The sequence below is a fragment of the Pan troglodytes genome, chromosome 3, assembly GCF_028858775.2.
Source record: "Pan troglodytes isolate AG18354 chromosome 3, NHGRI_mPanTro3-v2.0_pri, whole genome shotgun sequence".
Lineage (NCBI taxonomy): Eukaryota > Metazoa > Chordata > Mammalia > Primates > Hominidae > Pan > Pan troglodytes.
In genome coordinates, this window is record NC_072401.2 from 58,397,831 (window position 1) to 58,417,071 (window position 19,241).

General features: G+C 39.7%; 1 protein-coding gene across 1 annotated transcript in view; it reads left to right on the forward strand.

The window, feature by feature from the left end:
* The window catches only part of GC (GC vitamin D binding protein), a 42,569-nt gene extending 41,368 nt beyond the window's left edge, over positions 1-1,201 (forward strand). The window contains exon 13 of the mRNA XM_009447755.2: positions 1,024-1,201. The gene's annotated coding sequence lies outside the window, so the exon portion shown is untranslated. The remainder of the gene's footprint in view (positions 1-1,023) is intronic.
* Positions 1,202-19,241: the final 18,040 nt, after the last annotated feature.

A 19,241-nucleotide genomic window follows, 5' to 3' on the forward strand; every position in this document is an offset into this window, starting at 1 on the left:
CACACCATTCTCCTGCCTCAGCCACCCGAGGAGCTGGGACTACAGGCGCCCGCCACCATGCCTGGCTAATTTTTTGTATTTTTAGTAGAGACGGGGTTTCACCATGTTAGCCAGGATGGTCTCCATCTTCTGACCTTGTGATCCACCCACCTTGGCCTCCCAAAGTGCTGGGATTACAGGCGTGAGCCACCATGCCCAGCAAATCTCTGTCTCTTAATTATCTCACAAAGCCAGGTATTTTTTATTGTTAGCTTTGGAAGCAAGGAGTAGTCCCTCTGGGTTGCCAAAAACATAAATGAATTGGCTCACAGTGTAGAATCAGATTGGGTGAAAATATTTTAGATACCAGAATCACACTCAGCACAGAGAGTTGCTCACACTGTGAGAGAAACATAGGAACTGAGGCTGTGAGGGAACAGATTCGTGTCCCTTATTGCATCCTCACTCCAAAGCATAAACTTGTTGAAGACAATGAAACATGGAATTTTTTATACCGTGCAAATAGAACTGTGACATAACTATATTATATTGTCTTGGAAGAGGGAAAAAATTAAGGGAGACGAATTGGCCCTAATACAAAGTAGAAGATGATTTGATAAAAATTCACACTCATGTTTTGCTAAAACTACTCAACTATTGTCTCAATTCCATGATGATTGGGGGCCTCATTATGCCACTAGTTGACAGTTTTGCCTTGGCCATAATTGTTATTACCACAGAGCAAAAAGTCACATTCATCACCAGTTAAAAATATAATTAAAAAAACACTGCACAATGTACAATGTACCCTGGTGTATGGCATATAAAGCCATCACTATTGGTATTTGGACTGTCTTAACATTTTTTTCTTATTCTGGACCTATGAGATGGGCCATAGTGGATATATGGGTCATCCTAGACAGAGTCATTTTTGGCATAAATATTAAAATAGCATGAGGTTATATGCGTCTGTTGAGCAATATTATGGTTGTTGCCCATTAGCTCTGTTTTTCTAACATAAAATTCATTTCATTATTCTCATAGACCAGAGTTGGAGCCACCCAGGGGAATGATCTCTGATGACCTAACCTAAGCAAAACCACTGAGCTTCTGGGAAGACAACTAGGATACTTTCTACTTTTTCTAGCTATAATATCTTCATACAATGACAAGTATGATGATTTGCTATCAAAATAAATTGAAATATAATGCAAACCATAAATATGACTGAGAATTATGTGGCTCTTCGCAATGTTGATCTTCAGAACTATTCCTGTGTCTTTCACAAAAATGCTACAGTAGGCAATCTCATAAGGCCTGTTTTTGTCTAGATCTCTGCTGTTTCCTTCTAAAAGACTCAACATTAAGCATCCACTTTACAATTCCCAGTATGCTAAACTCCATTCCCTGATTGATTCTCAGGCTTAGTAGGTACCATTAAGAAAAAGTTAGGCTGGGCACAGAGTCTCACGCCTGTAACCCCAGCACTTTGGGAGGCCAAGGCGGGCAGATCACAAGATCAGGAGTTCGAGACCAGCCTGGCCAATATGGTGAAACCCTGTCTCTACTAAAAATACAAAAATTAGCCGGATGTGGTGGCATGTGCCTGTAGTTCCAGCTACTCAGGAGGCTAGGCAGGATAATTGCTTGAACCTGGGAGGTGGAGGTTATAGTGAGGGAGATCACGCTACTGCACGCCAGCCTAGGCAACAGAGCAAGACTCTGTCTCAAAAAAAGAAAAGAAAAGAAAAAGTTAGACAGCCTTCCACTATAAAGCCTATAATATCTCACTTTTTAAAAACTAACAGCCAAAAATCAACAACAGTAACAAAAATACTCCTGAAACTACCTTCTTGCTTCCAGCCACAAGTTGCTTGGAATTAATTAAGTAGTATCTGTCTTGCAAAAAGAAAATCTTTGTAGCTTGGACAAGTTTACTTTTACAAAAACTCCTGAGAGAAATTTATAGAGACAAAGTTCTAAAAACATGATTTTTCTGCTTAATTCAATATACCACATATAAAAACATATACAACATTCTATGTGCTGTCTTTGCCCAGGGAAAATGAAAGTGTTCTCTCTATTCTGCTTTAAAGGAAAGTTCATATGTTCAGAGTAAATACCTCTCTGAAACTACTAAAAACCATGCAACCTTCTATATGTAGAGTTAATTGCATCAGGGAATTTGAACTCACCTCATGTTAGATGTAGAGTTATACAATAGATGAAACAATTTTATGGCATATATAATTTGAGTCAAATTAACTAACATACCTGTCACTCCTCAAAATTCTAAGTCCCATGAAGGAGGATTTCATTAAGTGAGCCAAGGTCAAGTGACCATGCCTTTAGCTGCCAGGAACTGGGAAATAAAATGCCTGCCGCTTGCAGCTTCTACATAGAAGGTGCAGCCCTGCCTTTCACAAAGATTTCAAAATGAGAAATAAACCTCAAACAGAGAAGTTCTTTGGATGACAGAAAGTCAAAAAGCAACAAACTATCTGCTAATATTTAGGCAGCATTTTAGATTTTTAAAAAATTCTCTTAGAAAAATTACCTTACTGAAGCTTCAAACAACTCTGAGAAGTAGGTATCATTGCATTGATAAGACACAAGGAGACTGAGACTCCAAAAATGTGAATCAGTGGTTCTAAGTCACAGAGTTAGCAAATAACAAAACAAGGCCTTAGTTTTCAATTGCAGCATTCCATGGAAGGTGGATGGACATACCTGACGAATGTGTTACCTGATCAAATTAGTTTTACCATCAGTATAGTATATCTCTTCTTTGAAGAGTCCCAGTGTGCTGTATGTAATTCAGTGCTTCCAGATTTATTTAAGGGCTAACCCCTTTTCCTTTTTCTATTTCCCAGAATTATTCTCTATAAAATTAATTTTGGAAAATTCTTTTCTTATTTGAAAAATTACATTTATAAATCATTCATTAACTACTGCAAACTGGTCCATTTTGGTAAAGTATTTTCATGCTTGACCTGATGGAATTGGGTGTTTTTTTTGTCACGAAGTAGTCAATAAATATACAATTCACTGAAGTAGGGTTTTCATAGTTCCCATGGATATATTTTCCAGCACACTCTAAACACATTTCACCATTTTTTCTTATATTAAGAATCGCTGACAGAAATATTGTAATTTTAGTAAAAGAGTTTTAATGTTAGATCTAATATGCATAATGATGTCATTTGTTCCATTTCCTAGGAAGCAGAGCTCTTTTGATAATATATTGCCAAATTTTATGCCTGCTTCCTAAGTGCTGCTCAACATTAAAGAGATGCTTTTGAATATCCATTTACTGTCAACCATAGCTGATCTCACTAGATAATTTCCTTTGTATAATAAGTCCTCAATTTTTTACACCTTACATATCACCTTCATCTGAAAACCTGGGTCCTCACTATGATTGAAAACAAACAAACAAACGTGCTGTAATTTTGTATTAGTCTGTTTTCACACTGCTGAACAGGACCTACCCAAGACTGGGCAATTTACGAAGGAAAGAGGTTTAATGGAGAACTCAGTTCCACATGGTTGGGGAGGTCTCACAATCATGGCAGAAGGCAAACAGGAGCAATTCACATCTTATGTGGATGGCAGCAGGCAAAGAGAGCTTGTGCAAGAAAATTCTCCCTTATAATAACCATCACATCTCGTGAGACTTACTCACTATCATGAGACCAGCACAGGAAAGACTTGCCTCCATGATTCAATTACCTCCCACCCGGTCCCTCCCACAACACGTGGGAGTTCAAGATGAGATTTAGGTGGGGACACAGAGCCAAACCAGATCATTCCAACCCTGGGCTCTCCCAAAACTCATGTCCTCACATTTCAAAATCAATCATGCCTTCCCAACAGTCCCCCAAATGTTAACTCATTTTAGCATTAACTCAAAAGTCCACAGTCCAAAGTCTCATCCAAGACAAGTCAAGTCTTTTCTACCTATGAGCCTTTAAAATCAAAAGCAAGTTAGTTATTTCCTAGAAACAATGCAGGTACAGGCATTGAATAAATGCAGCCATTCCAAATGGGAGACATTGGCCAAAACAAATGGGCTGCAGTAATCTGAAATCCAATGGGGCAGTCAAATCTTAAAGCTCCAAAATGATCTCCATTGACTGCATGTCTCACATCCAGGTCACGCTGATGCAAGAGGTGGGTTCCCATGGTCTTGAGCAGCTTCAGCCCTGTGGCTTGGCAGGGTATGGACTCCCTCCTGACTGCTTTCATAGGCTGCTGTTGAGTGTCTGTGGCTTTTCCAGGCGCATGGTGCAAGCTGTCGGTGGATCTAGCATTCTGCATTCTGGTGGACCATGGCCCTCTTCTCACAGCTCCACTAGGCAGTGCCCCAGTAAGGACTCAGTGTGGGGCCTCCAACCCCACATTTCCCTTCCACACTGCTCTAGCAGAGGTTCTCCATGAGGGCCCTGCCCCTGCAGCAAACTTTTGCCTTGGCATCCAGGTATTTCCATACATCTTCTGAAATCTAGGCAGAGGTTTCCAAATCTCAATTTTTGATTTCTGTGTACCTACAAGCTCAACATCACATGGAAGCTGCCAATGCTTGGGGCTTCCACCCTCCGAAGCAACATCCTGAGCTGTACCTTGGCCCCTTTTAGTTATGGCTAGAGTGGCTGGGATGCAGGGCACCAAGTCCCTAGACTGAACACACAGCACATGGAGCCTGGGCCTGGCCCACGAAACCATTTTCTCCTAGGCTTCTGGGCCTGTGATGGGAGGGGCTGCCATGAAGACCTCTGACATGCCCTGGAGACATTTTCCCCATTGTCTTCGAGAGATTAACATTTGGCTCCTCATTATTTATGCAAATTTTATGCAGCCAGCTTCAATATCTCCTCAGAAAATGGGCTTTTCTTTCTATCACATTGTCAGGCTGCAAATTTCCTGAACTTTTATGCTTTCTTCCCTTATGAAACTGAATGCCTTTAGCAGCACCCAAGTCACCTCTTGAATGCTTTGCTGCTTAGAAATTTCTTCCACCAGATACCCTAAATCATCTCTCTCAAGTTCAAAGTTCCACAAATCTCTAGGGCAGAGGCAAAATGCCACCAGTCTCTTGCTGAAACGTAACAAGTCATCTTTGCTCCAGTTCCCAACAAGTTCCTCATCTCCATTTGAGACCACTTCAGCCTGGACCCTATTGTCCATATGGCTGACAGGCTTCTGGTCAAAGCCATTCAACAAGTTTCTAGGAAGTTTCAAACTTTCCAACATTTTTCTGTCTTCTTCTGAGCCCTCCAAACTGTTTCAACCCCTGCCTGTTATCCAGTTCCAAACTTGCTTCCACATATTTGGGTATCTTTTCAGTGGTTCCCCACCCTACTGGTACCAATTTACTGTATTAGTCTGTTTTCATGCTGCTGATCAATACATACCCAAGACTGGGCAACTTCACAGTTCCATGTGATAGGGGAAGCCTCACATTAATGACAGAAGGAAAGCAGGAGCAAGTCACGTCTTACATGGATGGCGGCAGGCAAAGAGAGCTTGTGTGGGAAAACTCTCCCTTATAATAACCTTCAGATATCATGAGACTTACTCACTATCATGAGAACAGCATGGGAAAGACCTGGCCTCATGATTCAGTTACCTCCCACTGGGTCCCTCCCACAACACACGGGAAGTCAAGATGAGATTTGGGTGGGGACACAGACAAACCATATCAAATTTGTTTCTAAGAATGATGTTTACAAGTTCTATCAGTTAGGATTCTCCAAGGAAACAGCAGGAGATAAAGAGATTTATTTTAAGAAATTGCTTATGCAGTTGTGAAGCTGGCAAGTCTGAAATAGTCTAGAAACACAGGCAGGATTTCTTTTTTTTTTTTTTTTTTTTAGGTGGAGTCTTGCTCTGTCACCCAGGTTGGAGTGCAGTGGCACGATCTCAGCTCACTACAACCTCTGCCTCCTGGGTTCAAGCTATTCTTCTGCCTCAGCCTCCCAAGTAGCTGGGACTACAGGTGTGCACCACCACACCCAGCTAATTTTTTTGTATTTTTAATAGAGATGGAGTGTCACCATATTGGTCAAGCTGGTCTCAAACTCCTGACCTCATGATCCACCTGCCGTGGCCTCCCAAAGTGCTGGGATTACAGGCATGAGCCACCACACCCAGACCACCAGCAGGATTTCTACATTACAGTGTTGAGGTTGAATTCTTCTTTTCTGGAAAAACCTGATTTTGCTCTTAAGGCTTTCAACTGGATGACATTCACTCAGATTATCACATTATCAATGGTTAGCTCCTTTACTTAAGGTCAACTTATGGTAAATGTTAATCACATGTGCAAAATCTCTTTCCAGCAATGTCCAGACTAATGTTTCACCAAACAAATGATTACCATAGCCTAGACAAATTGGCACATACAATTTAACTATCTCACAAACTTTCTCTTGTCATCTATAAGGTCTAAAGTCTTTCAAGTTGCAGTATTGACTTCCTGTGTTTCTCTGGATTCCGAGATCATCCCACAAGTCGTTCTTATATATCACCTGGGAACCATCACCTTAAATGGTCTTCACGGGATTAGAGTATTAATATCTCACCTGGAAGTTCTAAAGAAACAAAGCTTCTTTTTATGACGATTTTAATTTAAAAACATAACAAGTGAAAGGCCTTTCTAAGGTGTCATTTAATTCAATAGCAATAGGCCCTAATGAAGCAAGAATTTGATCAGCTTGAGAGTTTACCCAATTTCCATTTGGAGATAAATAGCTCAAATAGGAAGGCTTAGAAGGTTGTTTTTACATCTCTGGTCTCCCTGGTGTGCACTTCTCCCCAACAGAGAGGTCTCACCCTTCCCCAACCTATAAATGTGATTCCCAACCCTAGCTGCATCTTAGAATTATATGGAGAGTTTTGGAAAAAATACCAGTGCCCAGGCACCCCCTCAGAGATTCAGATTTAAGCTATCTTGAGTGAAACATGCCCTGCAACCAAACCTGCCAATCACTGCTTTAGAAGCTTGGTGCCTTCACCCAAATTAGAAAGGGAAAAGCACTTTAGATTAACCAATTAAAGAGGTTGGCCACATAACTAATGAAACTGTAGCAAGTGTAAATTTCCAACATTGTATTATCTCAGTCTGCACTGCATTTTGAGTATTTTTGTCCTTAATTATAAAATAAACTCTTACTCCCACTAAACAGATCTCAGTCACTGATAATCAGGTCAAAAGATTCTCTTTCCCAGAGGCTATTTTATCCTTGTCCATTTTTTCCAGGATCTGAAATATTCTTTTCTCTCTATTAGGCCAAGAAAGCATCTAATTGTTTCTTCCATGACAACCACCACCACAAGGCTACTAGTTTCATAGGTAAAGCATTCTGGAAAATTCTAGTTTGCAATTAACAATAGTAGTACCTTATTGCCCATCCATGGATAAGGCACTTGGGATTCATACAATGCTTCTACTCAAGTAAAAAAGTTTCTAACAATGGATTGACTGTCTATGTCTATTCTTTTCAATATCAAAAGTATATGAGTAGATTGCAAAAATTTTCTCCCATTCTGTAGGTTGCCTGTTCACTCTGATGGTAGTTTCTTTTGCTGTGCAGAAGCTCTTTAGTTTAATTAGATCCCATTTGTCAATTTTGGCTTTTGTTGCCATTGCTTTTGCTGTTTCAGACATGAAGTCCTTGCGCATGCCTATGTCCTAAATGGTATTGCCTAGGTTTTCTTCTAGGGTTTTTATGGTTTTAGGTCTCACATGTAAGTCTTTAATCCATCTTGAATTAATTTTTGTATAAGGTGTAAGGAAGGGATCCAGTTTCAGCTTTCTACATATGGCTAGCCAGTTTTCCCAGCACCATTTATTAAATAGGGAATCCTTTCCCCATTGCTTGTTTTTGTCAGGTTTGTCAAAGATCAGATGGTTGTAGATATGCGGCATTATTTCTGAGGGCTCTGTTCTGTTCCATGGGTCTATATCTCTGTTTTGGTACCAGTACCATGCTGTTTTGGTTACTGTAGCCTTGTAGTATAGTTTGAAGGCCGGTAGCGTGACGCCTCCAGCTTTGTTCTTTTGGCTTAGGATTGACTTGGCGATGAGGGCTCTTTTTTGGTTCCATATGAACTTTCAAGTAGTTTTTTCCAATTCTGTGAAGAAAGTCATTGGTAGCTTGATGGGGATGGCATTGAATCTATAAATTACCTTGTGCAGTATGGCCATTTTCACGATATTGATTCTTCCTACCCATGAGCATGGAATGTTCTTCCATTTGTTTGTATCCTCTTTTATTTCATTGAGCAGTGGTTTGTAGTTCTCCTTGAAGAGGTCCTTCACATCCCTTGTAAGTGGGATTCCTAGGTATTTTATTCTCTTCGAAGCAATTGTGAATGGGACTTCACTCATGATTTGGCTCTCTGTTTGTCTGTTATTGGTGTATAAGAATGCTTGTGATTTTTGTACATTGATTTTGTATCCTGAGACTTTGCTGAAGTTGCTTATCAGCTGAAGGAGATTTTGGGCTGAGACGATGGGGTTTTCTAGATATACAATCATGTCATCTGCAAACAGGGACAATTTGACTTCCTCTTTTCCTAACTGAATACCCTTTATTTCCTTCTCCTTCCTATTGCCCTGGCCAGAACTTCCAACACTATGTTGAATAGGACTGGAGAGAAAGGGCATCATCCCTGTCTTGTGCCAGTTTTCAAAGGGAATGCTTCCAGTTTTTGCCCATTCAGTATGATATTGGCTGTGGGTTTGTCATACATAGCTCTTATTATTTTGAGATATGTCCCATCAATACCTAATTTATTGAGAGTTTTTAGCATGAAGGGTTGTTGAATTTTGTCAAAGGCCTTTTCTGCATCTATTGAGATAATCATATGGTTTTGGTCATTGGTTTTGTTCATATGCTGGATTATGTTTATTGATTTGCGTATGTTGAACCAGCCTTGCATCCCAGGGATGAAGCCCATTTGGTCATGGTGGATAAGCTTTTTGATGTGCTGCTGGATTCAGTTTAATGAACTCCAACAAATTTACAAGAAAAAAACAAACAACCCCATCAAAAAGCGGGTGAAGGATATGAACAGACACTTCTCAAAAGAAGACATTTATGCAGCCAAAAGACACATGAAAAAATGCTCATCATCACTGACCATCAGAGAAATGCAAATCAAAACCACAATGAGATACCATTTCACACCAGTTAGAATGGCAATCATTAAAAAGTCAGGAAACAACAGGTGCTGGAGAGGATGTGGAGAAATAGGAACACTTTTGCACTGTTGGTGGGACTGTAAAATAATTCAATCTTTGTGGAAGTCAGTGTGGCAATTCCTCAGGGATCTAGAACTAGAAATACCATTTGACCCAGTAATCCCATTACTGGGTATATAATATACCCAAAGGATTATAAACCATGCTGCTATAAAGACATATGCACACGTATGTTTATTGTGGCACTATTCACAATAGCAAAGACTTGGAACCAACCCAGATGTCCAACAAAGATAGACTGGATTAAGAAAATGTGGCACATACACACCATGGAATACTATACAGCCATAAAAAAGGATGAGTTCATGTCCTTTGTAGGGACATGGATGAAGCTGGAAACCAACATTCTCAGCAAACTATTGCAAGGACAAAAAACCAAACACCGCATGTTCTCACTCATAGGTGGGAATTGAATGATGAGAACACATGGACACAGGAAGGGGAACATCACACACCGGGGCCTGTTGTGGGGTGGGGGGAGCAGGGAGGGATAGCAGAGATATACCTAATGTTAAATGACGAGTTACTGGGTGCAGCACAGCAACATGGCGCATGTATACATAGGTAACTAAACTGCACGTTGTGCACATGTACCCTAAAACTTAAAGTATAATAAAAAAAAAAAGAATAAAGTGAAATGGAGACAAGTGAAAAAAAAAACAGTATAAATCTTTGCATGTGTTGTATGCTGCACCATGAAAAGCCTCAAAAGAAATGCCTGCTTCAGATAAAAACCTTTGCTTCCACCTTGTGGATGACATGTTTAAATGCAGATGACTGTGCAAAAATAGATTCTGAAATCAGATCTTAATTAAATTAATACAAAATCATCTGGGATATGCTTACTTTGTGCTACAGCTGTAGAGCAACATGAAAAGCAGTTAACACTTTTATTCTCAGAGATTTTAACAATTATGTCAATTTGGCAACTTTGTACACACAGAACAAATCATCCATCCAAATTTTTCATTTAGTTCCTGAGAATGTTTAAAAATATGAGAAAAAATATCTCTTAAAATAGCACTAGTTTTGGAGTACGAGTGTCTACTCAACATTAAACTCCTGCTAAATTTAAGGAAAGGAAAAAATGTGCAAAACAGATAGTAATACTCATTTTTTATACACTTTACTACTTTTCAAAGGACTTTCCTATCTATTTTCTCATCTAATCTTCATCAAAATCACATGAGGCTGATAACCCAGGTCTATTACATGTAATTTACAGATAGAATAGGTTCAGTGAGATGGACACACTAATAAGGGCACACACAAGCAAACAGCAAAGACTGATTTAACAATAGAGAGCATTTATTGAGAACTTTTCTTAAGTACAACCCTTACTGCTTTGTAACTGAGTCACTTATCTATTGCTTAGTAACATGCCACCCAGAAAAAAACAGCTTAAAACCATAACAATCATTAACTGTGCTCACAAATCTGGGGGTTGAGTGGGCTCAGAGTTTCTCATGCAGTTGCAGCCACACAGTGGCTGGAGCTTGGGCCGGGCCATCTTGAAAGGTTTTCTACTCATGTAGTTTGGCAGTTGGGCTGGAAGAAATCAAACACCTGGGGTCCAGAATAGATGGGCTCCTTGAGCATCTCTCTCTAAGTGGTCTCTTCAGGTGGTTTCTCCACATGGCAGCCTCAGGGCAGCCAGATTTTTCATGTGGTGGCTGAAGAGTCCTAGAGTGAGTTTCCCACAAGACAATGGCAGAAGTTATCCTTTTTAGCCGACCCTCAGAAGTCAGGCAACTTCCTTTCTACCATATTAAATTAATCAAAGAAATCCAAAGACCCATTTAAGTTCAACAAGAGGAGAAACAGACTGCGATTTTTGATGAGTATAGTATCAAATAATTTGCAGATGTTTTAAAATAATCACATATAGATTATCTTCAGTAGTCTCCTTGAGATAGGTACTGCTATTATCTTTATATTATGGATGAGGAAGTTGAGGCACAGCATGGTCAGATAATCTCCCATGGTCAATATCTAGTAAGTTTCATTGGTAAAATTTAATTCCAGATAGTTTGACCCTGCAACATTACATATATATACTATATATATATATACATTATTTATTTATTGAGATGGCAAGACGAGATAATTCCCTTGACCCCCTTTGTGGGCAGAAACTGGAGTGGCTCGTTTCACTCAGCCTGCCTCTGGCCACTCCTCGTAAAAGGGAGTGTGCAAACGAGTGGGGGAACCGGAGGTAATGAACGCTGAAACTGGCCAGTCACTCCTGTCTGGCAGGAGCAGGCTCTGTGCAGGCCCCACAGCAGCATCCAAGTGTGTTACAACCAATGCTTTTTCAGCTCTGCCATCCAGGGATGATCAAGTGCCAACCAACTCAGCGGAGGGCCCAGGTGGCAGCCCCTGCCCTCTCGGCACCCAGGTTCTTGTCTGGCCTCCAGGAAGAATCAGGTCATACGAATGGATTGAAGGGTAGTGTAGGCGGGGGATTTTATTGGGTAATGGAAGTGGCTCTCAGCGGGATGGGGAATTCGAAGAAGATGGCGCGGGAAGAAGGTGTTCTTTCCCTGAAGCCTGGCTAAGGGCCAGGCCCCTCTTTGAAGTCGCACATCTGAAGTTAACCACATCTATCTGTAGTTTCCAATGCTCAGTTGCTTCTCTGCTCACCATTCAGCTGCTTGTATTCTCAGCGCTCAGCCACTTGTGTTGCTCTGCCAGCTGAAATCTTTTTATGGGCACAGGATAGGGGTGTGGCAGGCCAAAATGCAACATTTAGGCAGAAAAACAGGGTCAGCTGTTTTCACTTAGGGCCTTGGTTCCAGGTTTAAGGGTGGGGTTTAGCTGGGAGCGCAGCCCATATGTATCAATAGGGTCTCACTCTGTCGCCCAGGATGGGGTCCAGTGAAGTGAACATGGTTCACTGCAGCCTCAATCTTCTGGGCTTAAGCAATCCTCCCAACTCAGCCTCCTTAGTAGCTGGGATTACAGGTACATACCACCTCACTCAGCTAATTTTTTATGTTTTGTAGAGGCAGGGTCCCACTATGTTGCCCAAGCTATTCTCAAATTCCTGGTCTCAAGCAATCCTCCCACCTAACCTCCCAAAGTGCTGGGATTACAGGCTTCAGCCACCGCACCTAGCACACTATATATTCTTAACCTCTATGCATACTCTCTTGATGTTGAAATTGGTAGCTGGATATATACTAACAATTCTGAAGGGTATTTTGCTATCAATCACAATTATCAGGTAAAAAAATTAAAAAGGCTTTATTTCTATTTCCTTTTATCCTAGTTTTATAAGAAAATTATATCTAGCCAGGGTATGTTTTGCAGAATATACCTTTTAAATAAACATTTATTGAGCATCTAGTCAGCATTTACAAAGCACAGTCCCTATCATCAAAGGAACTTCCGCTCTAGTACAGACGACAGACACATGCACTAATAAAGTTAGGAAATGAACGACCCAGGTAGACAGAAGGGTATCATTGAGGATGAGCTGAGAGGAAAACTGGTCAGTGGCAGGTCTGCAGTTTGAATATTGGCACAGGCTTTTTAACATGAAATGGTGCTCTCTGCTATTAAGTTAGCTCCAGGGCAGATTACCTTGTAAGGCTTCTTGTACTGTGCAGGGAGCTGCCATCTGTCATTTCTCCTTCATCTCACCAGGCAACACAGCTTTCCTGAAATTCTATCTGGGATTTGAAGCTTAGAAGGGCAATGAGAACAATATATCGTTCATTGATTTCTCATTGAAAAGTCACTGTAAGTTGTTTGCGTTCTTTTTTTTAAATTTATTTTGGCTTACTTTAATGATTGGTGGAGAGTTGACACATCAAATAATAAATAGAAGAAATCATGCTGCCACCTCTAAACCACCAGGTTCTGGGCAAACAGGGAGGAGGCAGGATATGTCTTCCAAGGCCCACAACAACCAGCTCTGGACTCCCTTTTGTACTTTTAGGAATTCTCTCCCTCAAACTCTCCTCAAGGTTTCCAGTGTTCTGATAACAACGATAATAATTCCTTATTTTTATATCTCAATGCATTTTTAATTTTATTACTGCATTTGATATGCTTATTTGATCCCCAAAATCGACTAATACCCAAAAGTGATTTAATTTAATATTATCTTTCCAAGAAATATATTTAAAAAAAAGAAAAACTTATTGGCTGAAAGTGGAAGCCAAGGGACTCAATATGTTACAAGTTTTAGAGACACATGGATAGGAAAAAAGATTTTAAACAGTTGGCTCTCCAGAAAATAGCATGTGGATGTGTCCTCTCAGATTCTTTGTGAAGCCAGTCAACTCTGTAAGTAACCTTACCCACTATTTACTTAAATGCCCCAACGTTAAACAAAACCACCTCACTATCCTCCAATGCAGTGCTCTTGAAAATGTAAGACATTGACCCAAATTTATAGAAATATGTTAAAAAATGAGATCACCGACCATGTTCCTAAAAGCCAAATTTTTAGGGCAAAAAAATGAGACCAAAGACCATTTACAGGGGTGACATTCAAAATACAGTACTTAACAATTGGCATGTATAGGGCCTGAGTAGTAACAATAGGATGCTGGCCAATAGGACATGGCCAAGAACAACTGGCAACTAGCTGAGACATATGGGAGGGGGTTGCATCTGAATATTTCCTGGCCATTGTGGAATGGAGTACCTGAGGAAGTCGGGAAAAGCCTTGGAGAAGAAGGGGCACCGAAAAACAGAATAAGAGGGTCAAAGATAAATTTTATTCATTTGGATGCCAGAATTGCATGCAAACTTGCAGCGACTAAACAGACCTCCTCTCTAAGTAGACAAGACTGCTTCTCAGCAAAACTCTAGGCATGAGGGGTGGTCAAGAGGCAGTTATTTGTGGAGGATGTAGGTAGTGTTTAGACATGCGGGCTGAGGTCTGCACATGCATATGTATGTGATCCCACAGAACTGGGCAGAGTTGGGGCTGGGAAGGAAGAGGGACAGGCATGGACTGAAAGGTGGTTCTCCTCATTCTGCCAAGTTCTATTTTAGAGCTCAGAGGAATATTATTTAAAGCTAAACCTTAATTTTCAGGTTACTTTAAAAGAATATTTGCCAACTTAGGAGGATAGAACATGTTTTATTTAACAGCTTGTCAGCTAGATTTCAAAGGTTTAAATATTTAGACACATGCTATGTGGGCCTCCATTTGTATTCTTATGCATAGGCCTGCAGTTTCAGTGTCAGGTATTTATTTTAGAGGTACTGAAATGGATCAAGTAAGTGACTTCTCTTACTTCTCTTTCTCCTGCTACACAACAGCAATATACAGCCTTACCCAAACAGGTTTAACAACAAATTGTACCCAGGTGTATTAGTTTATTCTCATGCTGCTAATAAAAGATATTCCTGAGACTAGGTAATTTATAAAGGAAACAGATTTAATGGACTCACAGTTCCACATGGCTGGGGAGGCCTCACAATCACGGCAGAAGGTGAAGGAAGAGCAAAGTCACATCTTACATGGTGGCAGGCAAAAGAGTTTGTACAGAGACAACTCCTATTTATAAAATCATCAGATCTCATTAGACTTATTCTCTACCATGAGAACAGTATCGGGGAAACTTCCCCCATGACACATGAGGATTATTACAATTCAAGGTGAGATTTGGGTGGGGACACAGCCAAACCATATGCCCCAGTGTTTCAGGATGGTGACAACTGTAAGTATGAGAGGAAACTAGCAATAACTTAAGAAACTAATAGCCATAACAACAATAATTATGAGAGCCTTTGAGATGTCTGAAGGCTGAAGCATTCCTTAAAGACCGCCTTGAACTTGGGAACATTGTGAGAAAAGGAGATTGAATTATAGTAGATTCGTCCTGGGGCAACGAAAGCTGAAGAAAACCTTCTACAATCTGCCTTTGCTTTTGAAAAAGTTTAAAACTCTAAAGAAGTCGTAAAAGATAGTCCAATTAAGTGAAAAGACAGTCAGTCCATGCTCTTGGAGTAAATGACTTGCTATCATAAAAGTATCGATTCTTCCCAAATTTATAAATAAATTAAATGCAATTCCCATTAAAATTCCAGATGAATTTTTTTTTTTTTTTTTTTTTTTTTTTGAGACGGAGTCTCGCTCTGTCGCCCAGGCCAGACTGCGGACTGCAGTGGCGCAATCTCGGCTCACTGCAAGCTCCGCTTCCCGGGTTCATGCCATTCTCCTGCCTCAGCCTCCCAAGTAGCTGGGACTACAGGCGCCCGCCACCGCGCCCGGCTAATTTTTTTTTTTGTATTTTTAGTAGAGACGGGGTTTCACCTTGTTAGCCAGGATGGTCTCGATCTCCTGACCTCATGATCCACCCGCCTCGGCCTCCCAAAGTGCTGGGATTACAGGCGTGAGCCACCGCGCCCAGCCCAGATGAATTTTTTTAGTCACTCAGCATTCTTATTAAAAATTTTATGTAGAAACATAAAAGTCTACAATAAAATCTGCCACAAAAATGAGTAACATGTGGTAATGTGTTTAACCAAATACCAAGACATAATACAAAGCCATACAAATAAGTAATGTATAATATACCAGTAAATAAACAGAATAAAGTAGAAATCCAGGAATGTATGGGAACTTAAAACACTATAGTGACAGTGTCAGAAAAAATGTGAAAAGGTTGTATTCTTTTTTTTTGAGATGGAGTTTCACTCTTGTTGCCCAGGCTGGAGTGCAATGGCACAATCTTGGCTCACTGTAAACTCCGCCTCCCAAGTTCCAGTGATTTTCCTGCCTCAGCCTCCCAAGTAGCTGGATTGTAGGTGTGCACCACCAAGCCCAGCTAATTTTGTATTTTTAGTAGAGACGGGGTTTCACCATGTTGGTCAGGCTGGTCTCAAACTCCTAACCTCAGATGATCTGCCGGCCTCAGCCTCCCAAAGTGCTAGGATTACAGGCAAGAGCCACCACGCCTGGCCATATTCTTTTGTAGATAGTATTGAGTTTTTCTACCATGTGGAAAAAAATTAAACTGGAATCCTATCAAACAGCACATGCAAAGGCAGGCTACAAATAAAGACTTAAAAATAAAAGCTAAATCTCTGGAGTTAAAAAAAATGTAGGTAAATGTATTTGGAATATGAAAGTAGGAACAGCCTACCTAAGAAAAATTCAAAAAGGACAAATCATAAGGCAAAATATTGATGAATTTTATTATCAAGTTTAGGAGTTCTGTTCAACAAAAGACATCATGAATAAAGTTCACAGACATGTGCAGGTAGGGATAATATATTTACAATTCTAAAACTGACAAGGCATTAAAGTTGCGAAAATACAACAAAATCCACAAACGAAAAAGAAAAGATAAAAATGCGTGAAGCACAGGAGATTTTCAGGATGGTAAAACTATTCTGTATGATACTATAATGGTGGACAGATGGCATTATGCATTTGTCAAAACCTATAAAACTGTACAACACAAAAAGTAAACCTTAATCTATACAATTTTAAGAACATTATTTAGGGGGTTGAGGATTCCAGGAAAGAATGAAAGCTGTGGCAAGAAAATCTAACTGTTTTGCATGTGCATGAAACAACTTGATTGAAAGACTTGGAAGAAAAGGCATTTATCTACATGCCTTTAGAAATTAGTGGAGTCTGTAAGACTAGAGGCAAAAGGAACTGCACATAAGCACTACACTCCAGGTAATAAAGTTCCTTCCCATGGGAATATGTATTAACAATTCTGATACTACTATACATGTATACTGGAATTGAACAATTAAGTAAGTGAGTGAAGGGCAGATAGTAGGAGCCAGGTTTCTCACTGGGGGAGTAGGAATTTACAAATAAACAAGGGGAGGAAGCTGGAATGGTCCATGTAGTAATGAATATGAGTTAGGAACATCAGTAAGAACTCATGTTTAATTTAAGATAGATACAGGTGGTTACACATAGAAATATTTACAGATATGTGTAGACACACATATACTTCTTTGCTCTGTCAGCTGAGAGGGCCAAAGACACAATACCCAAAGAGCAATGAGCACGCCTGGCACTCACACCCAGATCTTTGTTTCTAATATCACATGCCAATAGCAAGAACCAGGGATCTGTGAAGAGTTTAGGACTATAGGAGGAAATATACATAATAAGCCTACACCATCTTGTAGTGTCAGAACCAATGCAAATTGCTCAGAAAATACACACATGCACACACAAATACACACACACACACAAAACCAGCGTATGTCAAAGGGACACAAAAGCCAACTTAAAGAGCTCCAATGACCAAAGCTGGAACAACTTGACCGCAAAATAAAGTAGTATTGGATTATAATCCAACATATAAAATAAATGTCCATAAAGCGGTCCATATTAATGAAATAAAGTATCGTATATATTAATCAATGGAAGAGAAAAGACAACATTCCCTTGCAAAAGAATTATAAATGAATTATGTAGATACTCTCACCTAAATAAAGAGGAACATAACTCCCCACTCCTTAAGTGTGGACTTTGTATAGTGACTTTCTTCTAAAGAGTAAAGCAGGGAAAGAGACGAATAAAGAGAAACTTTACAGTGGAAAAACCTGGAAAACATTAGTTCAGTCAGGTGATCAAGGTTGACATCAAGAGGCCACATCATGTAGATAGTACGTATCCTTGATATGATAATGAAAATGGTGCTTTACTACTGTGGTCTTCCTCCCCAAAATCAATACACTCAGTTTAGTGATAAGAGAAACATCAGAAAAATCTCATTAGAGGGACATTTTACAAGATACCTGACCAGTACTCCTCAAAACTGTCAAGGTCACCAAAAACAAGGAAAGTCTGAGAAACCATCACATTCAAGAGGAACTTGAGGAGACGTAACAACTAATATCAATGACATTCTTCGCAGAAATAGAAAACACAATCCCAAAATTTATATGGAACCACAAAAGACCCAGAATAGCCAAAGCTATCCTAAGCAAAAATAACTAAACTGAAGAAATCACATTACATGACTTCAAATTATAGACAGAACTATTTTAACCAAAACAGCATGGTACTGGCATAAAAAACAGCCACGTAGAGCAATGAAACAGAATAAAGAACCCAGAAGCAAATCTGCACATCAACAGTGAACTCATTTTCAACGAAGTTTCCCAAAACATAAACAGTGGAAAAGAGAGTCTCTTCAATAAGTACTGTGGGAAAACTGGATATCTGTATGCAGAAGAATGAAACTATACCCCTATCTCTGGCCATATACAAAAATCAAATCAAAATAGATTAAAGACTTAAATCTAAGACCTCAAACTATGAAACTGCTATAGGAAAACATTGGGGAAAATCTCCAGGATATAGGTCTGGGCAAAAGTTTCTTGAGCAACATCCCACAAGCAGAGGCAACCAAAGCAAAATGGACAAATGGGATCACATCAAGTTGAAAAGCTTCTGTACAGCAAAGAAAACAATCAACAAAATGAATAGAAAACCCACAGAATGGGAGAAAATATTTGCAAACTATCCATCTGACAAGGGATTACTAACCAGAATATATAAGGAACTCAAACAACCCTATAGGAAAAAAAAATCTAATAATTTGATTAAAAAATGGGCAAAAGATTTGAATAGACATTTCTCAAAAGATGACACAAAAGTGGCAAACAGGCATATGCTCAACATCATTGATCATCAGAGAAATGCAAATCAAAATTACAATGAGATATCTCATCCCAGTTAAAATGGCTTATATCCAAATGACAGGTGATATCAAATGCTGGCAAGGATGTGGAGAAAAGGAACCCTCATAAACTGTTGGTGGGAATGTAGATTAGTACAACCACTATGAAGAACGGCTTGGAGGTTCCTCAAAAAACTAAAAATAGAGCTAACATATGATCCAGCAATCCCACTTCTGGGTATATATTCAAAAGAGGAAATCAGTATATCAAAAAGGTACCTGTACTCCCATGTTTACCACAGCCCTCTTCACAATAGCCAAGATTTGGAAGCAACTTAAGTGTCCATCAACAGACAAATGGATAAAAATAA